Genomic DNA, 14,251 nt, shown 5'->3' with positions numbered 1-14,251 from the left:
CTCTTTGTGACCCCATGGACTAAAGCCCACCAGGCTCCTCTGTCCATGGAACCTCCAGGCAAGAATACTGGAGAGGATTGCCATTTCCTTCTCCAGGGCATCTTCCTGACCCAGGGATCAAACCCAGATCTCCTGCATTGCAGGTGGATTCTTTACCACCTGAGCCACCAGGGAAGCCCTGGGGTATTAAAGGCGTGGTGTCACTTCTCGTAAAAAACCACGGGGTGCCTGGTGGGGGCAGACATCCACTCTCCTGGCTTTTTCTTCCCAGCCTAATCTCGCCACGTCTTTCAAGCTCTGCCAAGTTCGTTCCATGGACGAGTTCCATGGAATGTTCCACGTTCATCCATCCCCCTCGTAACAATTTTTTTTCCTTGTAGCTGTTTAATCCTTTGAGTCTCCTCCCTCATTCACTCAGCACCCTCTGGGTTCAAAGCTCTGGATGGGACCTTGGGGGACCACTGAGATCAAAGCAGACATTAGGACAGCACCATGACCTGTGTGGGCTCTTCCTGCACAAAAAAAGTCTTAAAAATTCCACATTATAGCAGTGTTGGTACAAAGGTGAATATATTAACAGCACATATGACAACATTTTCTTCAATATAAATGTTCATTTTCTTTTTGCTTCTGATTTTTAAAGAAATGAAAACTAAATGCTGTGGACCCCTGAGAGTATCATGAGTCCTAGGCACTGTGCTTGATGGAGGCTCGGGCCCTGGCAGAGCGATGCAGAGTTGCCAGCCTGGCTCATGGTCAAGGATGGAAAGTGGGCCATCCTGGGAGCTTTCAGAAGCCCCATAGCTCAAGGGCACTCAGACAACATCAAAACTTCAGGATGGGACACAGATATCGGTATTATTTTTAAAGCTCCGCAGTTGATTAAAGGTGCACTCAAGATTGTGAAACAGGGATTCTCAGCTCCAGCTGCCCAAGAGAATTACCTGAGGAGCTTTCTGTAAAAACCCAGGGAAGAGGTGCTGTGCATCCACCTTCTTAAGGCCCCAGCGATCCCCCTGTAAAAGGCTCCTCCTTCCCTTGCTAGGCAGGGACTTAGATGTACTCACCATTGTTGAGTTGCAATTCTCTGCTGATTCTGAATAAACCTCTTTGCTAGAGAAATATCTAGCCATCTATTTGTTTCAAATCAACACCATTAAACAACAATGCCTCATCCTCCCCCCTCCCATCGGACCCTGGCAACCACTTTTCTGCTCCTATCCCTACGCACCTGACTGCTCCAGGCAAGTGAAATCACACAGTATTTGTCCTTTCGTTTCTGGCTTATTTCCTTCACAACACCCTCAAGGTTCATCTATGTTGTCGCACATAGGGTCACATGTTCATGCGTTGTAGCACATCTGTGTCCCCTCACTCAAAGGCTAAATATTGTTCCATCCTGTGTACAGGACACGTGTTATTCCTTCAGGAGATTTCGTCTCTTTCGTCTACCACTGATTTCAGTGTCTAGAACCGTGCCGGCACACAGGATGTGTTCACGTATGTGTTGAAAGACTACTTTAAATGAAAGGATCCATCGCAAGCACTTTTTGCCTTCCAAAAGCATTAGCCATTGTGGTGGTGACTAGCCATCTTCATTGTAGAGGCACCCATGTAAACAGAGGGCACTCTCAGTGCTGCCAAGAAGCAGGGCCATTTCCCCAGGCCACCCCCGGGTGCACAGAGAGTGAGGTGGGAGAAGCCACAAGTTGGAGCTCCATGTCACCGGTGCTCTCGAGCTTGAGAGTCAGAATCTGAAGATCCGCCAGCTTCTGCCTGAGCCAGGCGGGTTCCTGCCATCTTGGGACCTTCTGCTGGGACACACAAAGGTGGGAGGAGCTGACGGCTGCCCTCCGCCACCCCTTATCCTTCTCAGGGACCCTCGCTTTCCTCTCAGATGAATTCCTCTTCCAGGAAGGCCCCAGTCGGCATCTGTAAATAAGAGCTGGTGAAGCGATGGAGGCAGCAAACACTGGCCCCCTCGCTCCCTCCTGCCTGGACGAAACCTGGAGTCCAAGTGGGTGGTCGTCGTTATGATAGGGAGAGAGAGGCCTTCTGCACTTCCTCTTGGAAGAAATCCCAGGAGACTCAGATCATCCGCCTGAAGATGGTCACTGGGCAGCCCAGGGCCATCTCTCTTGTCTCTTTGTCACGACACAGACCCGGCCCCACGATGGCGCCACCGTCCGAGGCCTCTGTTCCAGCTGCAGGCTGGTGAGGGGTATGAGGGAGCCCAGGAGGGAGGGGGGCACAGGAACAGCCGAGAAGTCTTTTCACAGAAAACTCTGGAACCTTTAACCCTCTGCCAGAGCCTCACCACCCAGAGTTTGATGGGGGCAGCTTCGTCTCTCCCAGCAGCTCCAGCTTGCCCAGCAGCCTTCTGACATGAAGTAATAATTGTCAGAGAGGGTCAGGCTCCAGCAGCTGAGAAAACACAAGCGTGACCCTGAAAAGGAAGGCAGACCCTGCCGATTCGGACGCAGCCCATTAGCAGGTCAGAGAACCTTCCCCGCTGACATCTGCAATGTGGCTGCCTCAACAGGAGACGTGACGGCAGAGACAGCCTCTGGGCAGTCACCTTGACGGGGCGTGTGTTGAGCCCTCCTTCCAAGTGGCTGTAACGCTACAGTGAAAACACAACAGAAGGCAGTTCACGGGTGTTTCTGCTTTAGTACAAAACCAACAACCAACCACAGGAATTTTGGAGATTACACAAAAGCACAGACGGGATAAATTGCCCATAATTTTATTCCTACGAGAAGAGAGCTGCTGTCTCGTGGCACAGAAACCTCGATCTTTGTCAGTGTGTGGATATGTGTCTCTGTGCGTGTGTATAAGCATGCACATGAGTGTATATTGTGTGCACACATGTGCACATACGTTGTGTGTATTATGTGTGAGTGTATATATGCATGTTATGCTATATGCATGCATGTGTATTATGTGTATATTATGTGTAGTATATATGTGTAGGTATATGCATTACATGTGTGTATGTATATGTATCTGTATGTCTATAAATATATATTGCATGCAAGCATATGTTTGTATGTGTACATTATTTGTATATATGTGTATACATTCCCAACATCCATTGGATCATAGAAAAAGCAAGAAGAGAGTTCCAGAAAAATACCTATTCTGCTTCATTGACTACACTAAAAATTTTTGACTGTGTGGATCACAACAACCTGTGGAAAATTCTTCAAGAGATGGGAATACCAGACCACCTTACCTGCCTCCTGAGAAATCTGTATGCAGGTCAAGAAGCAACAGATAGAAGGAGACACGGAACAATGGACTGATTCCAAATTGGGAAAGGAGTACGTCAAGGCTGTGTATTGTCACCCTGCTTATTTAACTTATATGCAGAGTACATCATGCAAAATGCCGGGTTGGATAATTCACAAATTGGAATCAAGATTGCCAGGAGAAATATCAATAATTTCAGATGTGCAGATGACATCACCATTATGGAGAAAGCAAAGAGGAACTAAAGAGCCTCTTGATGAAAGTGAAAGAGGAGAGTGAAAAAGTTGGCTTAAAATTCAACGTTCAGAAAACAAAGATCATGGCTTTTTGTCCCATCACTTCACGGCAAATAGATGGAGAAACAATGGAAACAGTGACACTATTTTCTTGGGCTTCAAAATCACTGCGGATGGTGACTGCAGCCATGAAATTAAAAGACACTTGCTGCTTGGAAAAAAAGCTATGACAAATCTAGATGGCGTATGTATGTACAGTGTATGTATGTAAGGGTATATGTGTGAGGATATGTATGTGTATGCATATTATGTGTGTACATATGTGTATATATGTATCTATGTGTGTGTCTATATGTATATGCATATACAGGTGCAGGTATATGTATGTGTTTTATATTATGTGCATGTATTATGTTTATACATGTGTAAGCATGTGTACGTACCCATGTGTGTGTAGGTGTGTTATGTGTATGTATATTGTGTGCATATATATGTGTGTATACATGTGTATTGTGTGTATTATGTGCATTTATGTGTGTATATCAGTTGCATATGTGTGTGTATGTATATAGAGGCAGTGATATTTTTATGAGGATAGACTTCTATTTGTAACAAAAGTCAATCATTAGTATAAGAAGATATGCTATGAGGTCAAAGGTGTTTTGGTATTGTAGCTTTAAAAATGTTTGTAGACATCTTTCATATGCTTCCATAGCAGCATTTTCCAAACTGTTCCACGAATCACACACACACATGAATTAAAATAAAAACCGGGACTTGCTGTTGCCCAGCTAGAGAGTCCCGGGCACACAGGGACCCTGAGAAACTGTATCAATAAAAGCGATTAAGCACGGTTTACCTCGCACCGTCGGCCACTGACCACCTTTCTTCACGTGACCACTGACCCTGCTGGTCTGAGGGATAAAGGGAACCATCTTTTCTCACACCCTTTCCTGAAGCCGGGGTCCAGTCCTTTCCAGTTCCCCCGGCCTGAGGAGAGGCCAGTCCAACATCACTGAGGGGATTCTGAAAGCAAAAAAGGAGCAGGAAAGTGGCCAAGCATCTGAGTAACATAATGCTTTCCCTGCACATTCCCCCAGCTGCTCCTGGGCAAGGAGTGAGACAGATGACAGGAAGGGAATGAAAATCATCACTTCTCTAACACACAAGGTGACTATCACTGCCCGAACTTTGACCCACTTTCTCACTCTCACCAAATTATGGGGGTTGACAGGCAGGGGGAGAGAAGACATTCAGAAATCTTATAAACAAGGATCTTAGCTCTCTCTTTTTTTTAATTTGGATTACAGTGTATTGATTGCTTCTGTAATCTGCTTTTTCACAGCATATCATGAGGATTTTCTCAGGGCATGAAATAGTTTTATAAAACAGAATTTTCAGTAACTTCATACAATTCTATCTTGCAGATTTTCACCCAGCGAGCCAGTTATCAGTTTGTTGCCTACGGGATCCAAATTCGCCTGCAGCACCTGCTCTGTGATAAGCGGCTGTGAGCACTCACTGGCTCTCCTTGACCATGGGTGCAATGCTAAACTTCTGTCAGTAGAGGGCAAGAGAGGACCCATGCAGGAGAAGGCCAGGTCCTTTCCCCTCGTTTCTGGGAGAGACGTTTGCTCTTTTTCATCCCTGTTGCATTGTCAGTTGTGTGCATGCGTGTATGTGTGTGTGTATGTGTGTGTGTGTGTGTGTATGCCCGGTGGTGCCCCGCCCTAGCACACAGGCAGCATCAGAGCCTTGGCCCAGGCTGGTGACTGCCCAGCTGCAGACCCCCAGTGGGGACACTGCTGTGCTGCCAGCCTCATGCAGGCAGCGGCGCCTTGACCACTCTCTATGTGCCCACCTATAAGCCCCGTTTGCCTGTGCTTTGGGACACACGTTCCTGCTGCCAGGGGACATGGGTCAGCTCTGGCCGAGGCCACCAGTGGACTTCTGTCCCAGCCAGTGACCGCCCCCCCAGCCCACACCATACCTGTTTCATCTATGGTGAACCCCCTTCCCAGTCTGCCCTTTCTTGGGTGTCTTCCTGACCTAGGGCACCCGAGTTCTCTTTCCATCTTTATAGCCACTTTCATACCGTTGTTTCATAATTTCTTATAGTGAATGTCCCTTGTTCAAATTATTGTACAGTTTCTGCCTCCTGATTGGACCCAGCGCTTTTCAGACATTACTTTTGAGTTGTTTTAATTTGAAGTTGAGCAGTAGGAAAGGATGTATTTACCCAAACAGCAAACATTTGCCCAGGAGCCCTAACGTGGCCACCAGGCCGAGCACAGGCAGCCAGAGAGCAGGGATGCTAGCTGGCTAAATGCCTGTCACGAGAACTAAGGCATTCACCTTCACAGCAGCCCCGGGGATGGCACTGGGACAACCTCAGTAGAGGGGTCTGCAGCCCTGTTCTCATCGGGAGGAACTGGGTCCCGGCACACGAGGCTCACTGGCTTGTCTCCAAAGGCAACACGAGGCTGGGGCTGGAGCTTCCGGGAGGCAAATGGACACACTCCCGTGCTTTATTACACAATGTACACATGATCATTTCAGAATGAAAACGCCTAATACCACCACACGCCACAGAGTCACTGGATACAGTTCTTAAAACGTTCCGCAGTTCTTTTTATCCCCAGAATACAGCCCAAACAGGGATGTAGTGTCAAATGACTGCATTTTATAGTCACCTGAAACAGTCCCTTTGGGGATAGTTATGCCACCGGTCCAAGACCCAGTTCTGCTCAGCTGTTTCTCTTTGCTTTCAACGTTTAGGAAGCACACCTTAAAATATAATTTCATGGCATCATTATGTAAAACATTTTCATGACTTCAAAGGTAAATACACAAGGGGAATTTAATAGACTGCCCTTAACATGTGTGGGCTCTGGCACAAGGTCACAGACAGAGGCCTGCATTCTATGTGGACGTGTATTTTAAAAGAATAAATTCTTAAATAGAATACGTGCCATCCTTTTCTTGAAGAAGCACTTCCTTACATGGACACGGAGGCCAATTTCCAAGGCAGAACTCGGGCTCCTTGGAGCTCCACGACTCCCCTGGTAAAGAACCCTCCTGCCAATACAGGAAACGCAGGTCTGATCCCTGGGTCGGGAAGATCCCCTGGAAAAGGAAATGGCAACCCACTCCAGTATTCTGGCCTGGACAATCCCATTCAGAAGAGCCTGGCAGGATACAGTCCACAGGGTCGCAGGGTCAGACGTGACTTAGTGACTGAACAGCAGCCAGAGTCCCACAGTGAGAACAGTGGTGCAAGGCAGCCTGCCCCTCACTCCCTCTCTGGTCCCTTCCCTCACACCTTCCCACGGCTCAGGGGGCCTCGCACACACGTGGACGTGCCAGCCCTAGTCAGCTCTCGGGAGGATGGGCCCTGAGATGGGGCCCTGAAAGCGGGCTTGGGGTCATGTAGGACATTAAGGGCCTCATGATCTAGAGAGGAGGCTGTCAGCGCCCTGTCACTTGGCCCTTGGGGTCCTCACCCCCAGGTCTGGGCAGGGACTCCTCCCACCCAGGACTACGGGCAGCATCTCCTGTCCTGTACCCCTGCAGTCTTTGGTTTGCCCTTTTTATAAACAGACACACATTTTACATGTAAACAGACTGTATCTTCACACATACACATCTACACACAGACGTCCTACCCTGTGGCTAGGGATACTAGGAAGAGGATAGGAGCTCGTGTTCACAGAACCAGCCTCCTCCCAGCAGGTGAGGGGCCCGGCTGAGCTGCAACGAGCACTGGGGACTGCTTCCCGTCACTTTGGGACGATTCTGTCAAAGAAAGCAAATATTACTGTAATTCACATTAACCAGCAGGAAAACAGTCTCCTCCACGTACCAGCATAAGGCAAATTCGACACAAGAGACACAGGTTCAGTTCAGCTCCGCTGCCTTGAACTGACTCACTGGCCTGACCAGCTTCTCTTTCCACGGCAACCACCTCATGCAATTAGGCCCCCGGCCCCTCCAGGAAGCAGGGTCCTCGAGAGGGAGCCTGGCTCAATCACCCACGCCCGCCTCACAGGCTCCCCGCTGCACCACCGCCCCTTCCATGCTGATCCGTAAGCCCCGCGTTGGGAAACTGCTTTACCTTCTTCAGCCCCATCTCCCCCATTGGAGAAGGGGCCTCAGGCTGCAAGCTGCCAGCTCTCCACTGAAGCCCCAGGTCCTCAGCTGTGGTCAGCCAGACAGGCTTACACATTCCCCACTGAATGACAATGTGAGAGGAAGTCAGAGAGGGTTGTAGGCTAACGGATACAGTTTCAGTTCAACCAGATGAAAAGTTCTGAAGCTCTGCTTCACAATCATGGGAATATACTCAATATTACTATAAACTGTACAGGTGAAAACAGTAAAGATGTTACGAAAACGGCAAATTTTGTTATGTGTTTTTTACAATAAAAAGCATAATAGCAAAAGACACTTATACAAAAAGACAGGAGGATGAAATCCAAAAGACCCCAAAATCACCATCCAATTAGCACCGATCAGCCAGTATGTCTTTTCTCTCACAGAAAGGAGCTGAAGTTGGCAGGGACCCCCCTGGACACCGTCCCCGCTGGACACTGCAGTGCCCGTTGTGGCCACCAGGTGGCCTGAGGGACCGCTCCTCTCCAGCCAGGAAAGCGGAATCAGGAAACCTGTGAGCCAGTCCAGAGTTCTTTTTGTAAACACAAATAAATAAACATATATACTATTTAAATAAGTATAAGTTTCATTTGTAAGAACCATGTGGCTCAACTAAGAACTCTACCTCTCATAAGCCAGCACCTAACCTTACCTCGGGTTAAAAACTCTCTGAATTTTTTTTAGAATTAGAAATATCAGGAGCCACACTCACTTCATATCAGATCTCTCATCAGCGTTAAAGGAGAGAGGCCTCTCTTTGGATCCTTAAATAATAACTAGCAGAGCTTTGCTGGAGGGTCCTGAAGTCTCTTTCTGAGAGAAAACCAACAGTCCATCTGCTGTGAGCTCTTATCCCCATCCTGAGTTTTCTCTCCATGTATGTAATTTTAAGAAAAAACCTCCATGAAACCATGGCAGCCAGAAGAACAAGGTCCTATTGCATAGCACAGGGAACTATATTCAATGTCTTGCAATAAACTCCTAATGAAAAATAATATGAAATATATTTATGAAAGTGTTAGTCATTGAGTTGTATCTGACTCTTGGTAACCCCATGGACTATAAGCTTGCCAGGCTCCTCTGTCCATGGAATTCTCCAGGCAAGAATACTGGAGTGGGTAGCCATTCCCTTCTCCAGGGATCAAACCCGGGTCTCCTGCATTTCAGGCAGATTCTTTACCATCTGAGCCATCAGGAAAGCCATTATATATGTATATGAATCATTCTTTGTTGTACATCAGAAACACAACATTGTAAATCAACTATACTTCAATTTAAAAAAAGAATTTAAAAAAATAAATAGACATGGTGGCCAGGCTGCCATAATCCTCTTCGAGACCAGCTACCCAATCAGGAGAAAAGGTCCCTCGGTTTCCATGGGCAACCGCCACTTGGCCCTGGCTCTCGAAGATCTTGTCACAAACCAGCGTTTCACTGAGACTGGAGATTTTTGTCGTTCAAGAAAGATGTCCCTCCTTCCTACCTTCAACTTCATCCTGAAACCTCAGACCCATCTGCTTCATTTTCTTTCCAACTAGGCAACCCTTTTGAACAGAACAGCTGGTAAACATGCAGGAATCAGCAGTTTCCTCTCAACTGGCAAGTGAAGGTCAACCCACAGGGCTGCTTGGCCAGGAAGTTAATAATGTCACTTGTAGAAACAATTTTTCTACATAAGACGGCAGGTGAAAAGACCCTGTTTCCTCGAGATGGGATCCTAAATGAATCTAGATTGGTGGTTCTCTGCTTGGAGATGTGACTCAAAAGTCAGTTCAGTCAAAGTACCTATTGTAGCCTCCATATCCTCCTTCCCCTCTTCTTCCCCTTATCTGTGGTGGCCACATGCCCAGACCAGATCATCGTGACCATCCTTTCCCCCAACTTCCCAACTTCTCTTGCAACCAAGGGTGGCCTCACGATCCACTCTGGACCCAAATGGAAGAAGTAGATTAAGAACACTTCTGGGACAACTTTCCTTTTCCTATTAAAGTGATAGACAAGGCTGGTTCAACTCCTCAATTTCCTTCTTTTCCCCTTGAATTCAGACATAGTGTCTGGAGCCATAGCATCTATCTTGCAACCATGAGGCAAAGGAGGAGCTTGCGTGAGCATCATGGATGAAGGGAACCAGGGATAGCAAGCCTTACCTCTGAACATTTGCTTATGTGAGAAAAATAAACCCATATGTGTTCAAGCCATTTTAGCTGGCTTTCTGTTCCTTGCATATTCATACAATTCTAAGTGAGACACACCATGCTTGGCATAACTGCCATTGACTCTGCTGTCTCTGACGGAATCTAAAGCCAAAGGAGCAGCATTTCCACCTACCTTCTTGCTCCACCATCCTTCCTTCGGAGGGCAAACTCATAAAACCGAAGTTATGTAGATGAGACTGTGAAATCCTCCAATCTGACCCAGGAATTTTTGTCACTGACAACTGATATCCAAAGAAGGTTATGGGTCTTTATGTCAAGGAAGATGTTAAAGGATCAGGTCATTCCAAAGCCAGGACATCTGCCCCCTGGGGGTGGGGGTGGGGAGGGGCCCTTTCAGGAGCCAGAATGTCCCTCAGCCCTGACCAGGTGCCATTGTCACAAGGATGCAAGGGTCCGTGCAGCCCATGACTTTCTTTGGATATCAGTTGTCGCTCTCAACCTCCCTGCTAGCGGGGTGGGGATGAGGAATCCTCTCCTGGCTTCATGCAGACTGGAGGTGGGGTCACTGCTCATCTGCACAGCTCAGGGCCCTTCACTTCTCTTCTGGTTCTGATGGGACAGGGTCGCTGGCCAAGCCCACCCACCACACTTGTCTCTCCTCCCCGCTGCTGTACCTGGCTCTCCTGCACAAGGCACCGGGGTAGAAGGTAATAAAATCCTGTTTCAAGGTTGTGGCTGCAGGGAGAGACGGAGAAGGCAATGGCAATCCACTCCAGTACTCTTGCCTGGAAAATCCCATGAACGGAGGAGCCTTGTAGGCTGCAATCCATGGGGTCACTAAGAATCAGATACAATTGAGTGACTTCACTTTCACTTCTCACTTTCATGCATTGAAGAAGGAAATGGCAACCCACTCCATTGTTCTTGCCTGGAGAATCCCAGGGACGGGGGAGCCTGGTGGGCTGCCATCTATGGGGTTGCACAGAGTCGGACACGACTGAAGCCACTTAGCAGCAGCAGCAGCAGCAGCAGCAAGGAGAGAGGCTCCTGCTGAATCCACCCCCACTAAGCGGGACAGGCCTGCACAGTGAGACCCACACTCGCCCAACCTCTGTGAGTGGTACCTGCTTCCCCTGTTGCTCCTGCTCCTTACAACTGTCTCATTCCCTTGATGCGTGGCAGGCTGGATGGGGACCAGACATGTCTGCACATCTCTGCGCTCCCTTCACCTGGTAACACTGACCATGACACCTGGCTCCTCACCACAGCTATTCAGTTCAGTTGCTCAGTCATGTCCGACTCTTTGCGACCCCATGAATCATAGTACGCCAGGCCTCCATGTCCATCACCAACTCCTGGAGTTTACCCAAACTCATGTCCATCGAGTCAGTGATGCCATCCAGCCATCTCATCCTCTGTCGTCCCCTTCTCCTCCTGCCCCCAATCCCTCCCAGCATCAGAGTCTTTTCCAATGAGTCAACTCTTCTCATGAAGTGGCCAAAGTATTGGAGTTTCAGCTTTAGCATCAGTCCTTCCAGTGAACACCCAGGACTGATCTCCTTTAGGATGGACTAGTTGGATCTCCTTGCAGTCCAAGGGACTCTCAAGAGTCTTCTCCAACACCACAGTTCAAAAGCATCAATTCTTGGGCACTCAGCTTTCTTCACAGCCCAACACTCACATCCATACATGACTACTGGAAAAACCATAGCCTTGACTAGACGGACCTTTGTTGGCAAAGTAATGTCTCTGCTTTTCAATATGCTATCTAGGTTGGTCATAATTTTCCTTCCAAGGAGTAAGCATCTTTTAATTTCATGGCTGCAATCACCATCTGCAGTGATTTTGGAGTCCAAAAAAATAAAGTCTGACACTGTTTCCGCTGTTTCCTATCTATTTCCCATGAAGTGATGGGACCAGATGTCATGATCTTAGTTTTCTGAATGTTGAGCTTTAACCCAACTTTTTCACTTTCCTCTTCCACTTTCATCAAGAGGCTTTTTAGTTCCTCTTTACTTTCTGCCATAAAGGTGTTGTCATCTGCATATCTGAGGTTATTGATATTTCTCCCAGCAATCTTGATTCCAGCCTGTGCTTCCTCCAGCCCAGCATCTCTCATGATGTACTCTGCATATAAGTTAAATAAGCAAGGTGACAATATACAGCCTTGGCGTACTCCTTTTCCTATTTGGAACCAGTCTGTTGTTCCATGTCCAGTTCCATGCATATAGGTTCCTGACCTGCATATAGGTTTCTCAAGAGGCAGGTCAGGTGGTCTGGTATTCCCATCTCTTTCAGAATTTTCCACACTGAAACCATAATCACAGAAAACTAGCCAATCTGATCACATGGACCACAGCCTTGTCTAACTCAATGAAACTAAGCTATGCCGTGTGGGGCCACCCAAGACGGGCGGGTCATGGTGGAGAGGTCTGACAGAATGTGGTCCACTGGAGAAGGGAATGGCAAACCACTTCAGTATTCTTGCCTTGAGAACCCCACGAACAGTATGAAAAGGCAAAGTGATAGGATACTGAAAGAGGAACTCCCCAGGTCAGTAGGTGCCCAATATGCTACTGGAGATGAGTGGAGAAATAACTCCAGAAAGAATGAAGGGATGGAGCCAAAGCAAAAACAATACCCAGTTGTAGATGTGACTGGTGATAGAAGCAAGGTCCAATGCTGTAAAGAGCAATACTGCATAGGAACCTGGAATGTTAGGTCCATGAATCAAGGCAAATTGGAGTGGTCAAACAAGAGATGGCAAGAGTAAATGTCAACATTCTAGGAATCAGCGAACTAAAATGGACTAGAATGGGTGAATTTAACTCAGATGACCAATATATCTACTACTGTGGGCAGGAATCCCTTAGAAGAAATGGAGTGGCCATCATGGTCAACAAAACAGTCCGAAATGCAGTACTTGGATGCAATCTCAAAAACAACAGAATGATCTCTGTTTGTTTCCAAGGCAAACCATTCAATATCACCGTAGTCCAAGTCTGTGCCCCAACCAGTAATGCTGAAGAAGCTGAAGTTGAACGGTTCTATGAAGACCTTTTAGAACTAACACCCAAAAAAGATGTCCTTTTCATTATAGGGGACTGGAATGCAAAAGTAGGAAGCCAAGAAACACCTGGAGTAATGGGCAAATTTGGCCTTGGAATACAGAATGAAGCAGGGCAAAGGCTAATAGAGTTTTGCCAAGAGAACATACTGGTCATAGCAAACACCCTCTTCCAACAACACAAGAGAAGAGTCTACACACGGACATCACCAGATGGTCAATACCAAAATCAGATTGATTCTATTCTTTGCAACCAAAGATGGAGAAGCTCTATACAGTCAGCAAAAACAAGACCGGGAGCTGACTGTGGCTCAGATCATGAACTCCTTATTGCCAAATTCAGACTTAAATTGAAGAAAGTAGGGAAAACCATTAGATCATTCAGGTATGACCTAAATCAAATCCCTTATGATTATACAGTGGAAGTGAGAAATAGATTTAAGGGACTAGATCTGATAGACAGAGTGCCTGATGAACTATGGACGGAGGTTCGTGACATTGTACAGGAGACAGGGATCAAGACCATCCCCGTGGCAAAGAAATGCAAAAAAAAAAAAAAAGCTATTCAGTAGACCATTATCAACACACCCAGCCTTGAGTCTAGCACGGCGCGGGGGCAGGCCAGGCTGGAGAGGGTTTGCACGGCACTTGGAGGACGTGGGACTTACATCCAGATCCCCAGAGTGCTGCAGCAGGACTCAGGAACCCGTGACCACAGGATTCAGTGTGATGAGTCATAGGAACCTAGCGCACACCTAGTCCCGAGCCTGGCAGAGCGGACCCCATGGGCCTGTGCACGTAGGCACGAATTAATGAAAACCTGGGAAAACCGGCGGCGCTGGACAGCATATGCCCAGGCGGTGCTCATGCTCTAAATGAAATAGGAAAGTCTAATCCTTCATCCATCATCCAGTCAGAAGGCAGACTGAGCATTTCCCTGAACACCACTTCCCTTCGACAAACACTGGCCATAAAGCAAACGCGCTGAATCTTTAAGAGGCCATAAAGCCTTTGGCAGTGGCATGGGGCTCTGAGAACATACACATGAATAAATTAAAACCCAAAGCTGTCGCAGAGATGCAGCCACGTCCAGAATGACACTTATCAACAGGCTCTTAGAGGAAAGAAACACGGCCACAGCATTTCACATGACTGGGGGACAGCCACCCACCAGGCTCCCAGTGCCCCCGGCCCTGAGCCACGTGGGCAGCTCCCATCCAGATGAACAGGGAGCTCACAGAGGAGCACGGAATCAATGCCCCTGGTCGGCCAACCAGACTGCGACCCCATCAAACGACTCTCAAGCCACAGACCTGCTCCTCTGAGGAGGGCGAGGTCGGTGACCAGTCCGGGGATGGAGAGCCACAGCCCCCCTCAGTGACCAAGTT

At 47.7% G+C, this 14,251-nt stretch overlaps 1 long non-coding RNA gene across 1 annotated transcript; it reads right to left on the bottom strand.

Moving 5' to 3' along the window:
• Window positions 1-551: 551 nt before the first annotated feature.
• On the bottom strand, window positions 552-12,369 carry LOC133258960 (uncharacterized). The gene is made up of 2 exons (XR_009740212.1): window positions 6,182-12,369; window positions 552-4,514 (listed from the first exon to the last, which is right to left on the bottom strand). It is a non-coding gene; the product is annotated as an uncharacterized LOC133258960 (long non-coding RNA).
• Window positions 12,370-14,251: the final 1,882 nt, after the last annotated feature.

Source organism: Bos javanicus, chromosome 13 (assembly GCF_032452875.1).
Source record: "Bos javanicus breed banteng chromosome 13, ARS-OSU_banteng_1.0, whole genome shotgun sequence".
Lineage (NCBI taxonomy): Eukaryota > Metazoa > Chordata > Mammalia > Artiodactyla > Bovidae > Bos > Bos javanicus.
Note: the sequence above shows the minus strand (reverse complement) of the source record. Positions and strands in the feature narration are given on the sequence as shown.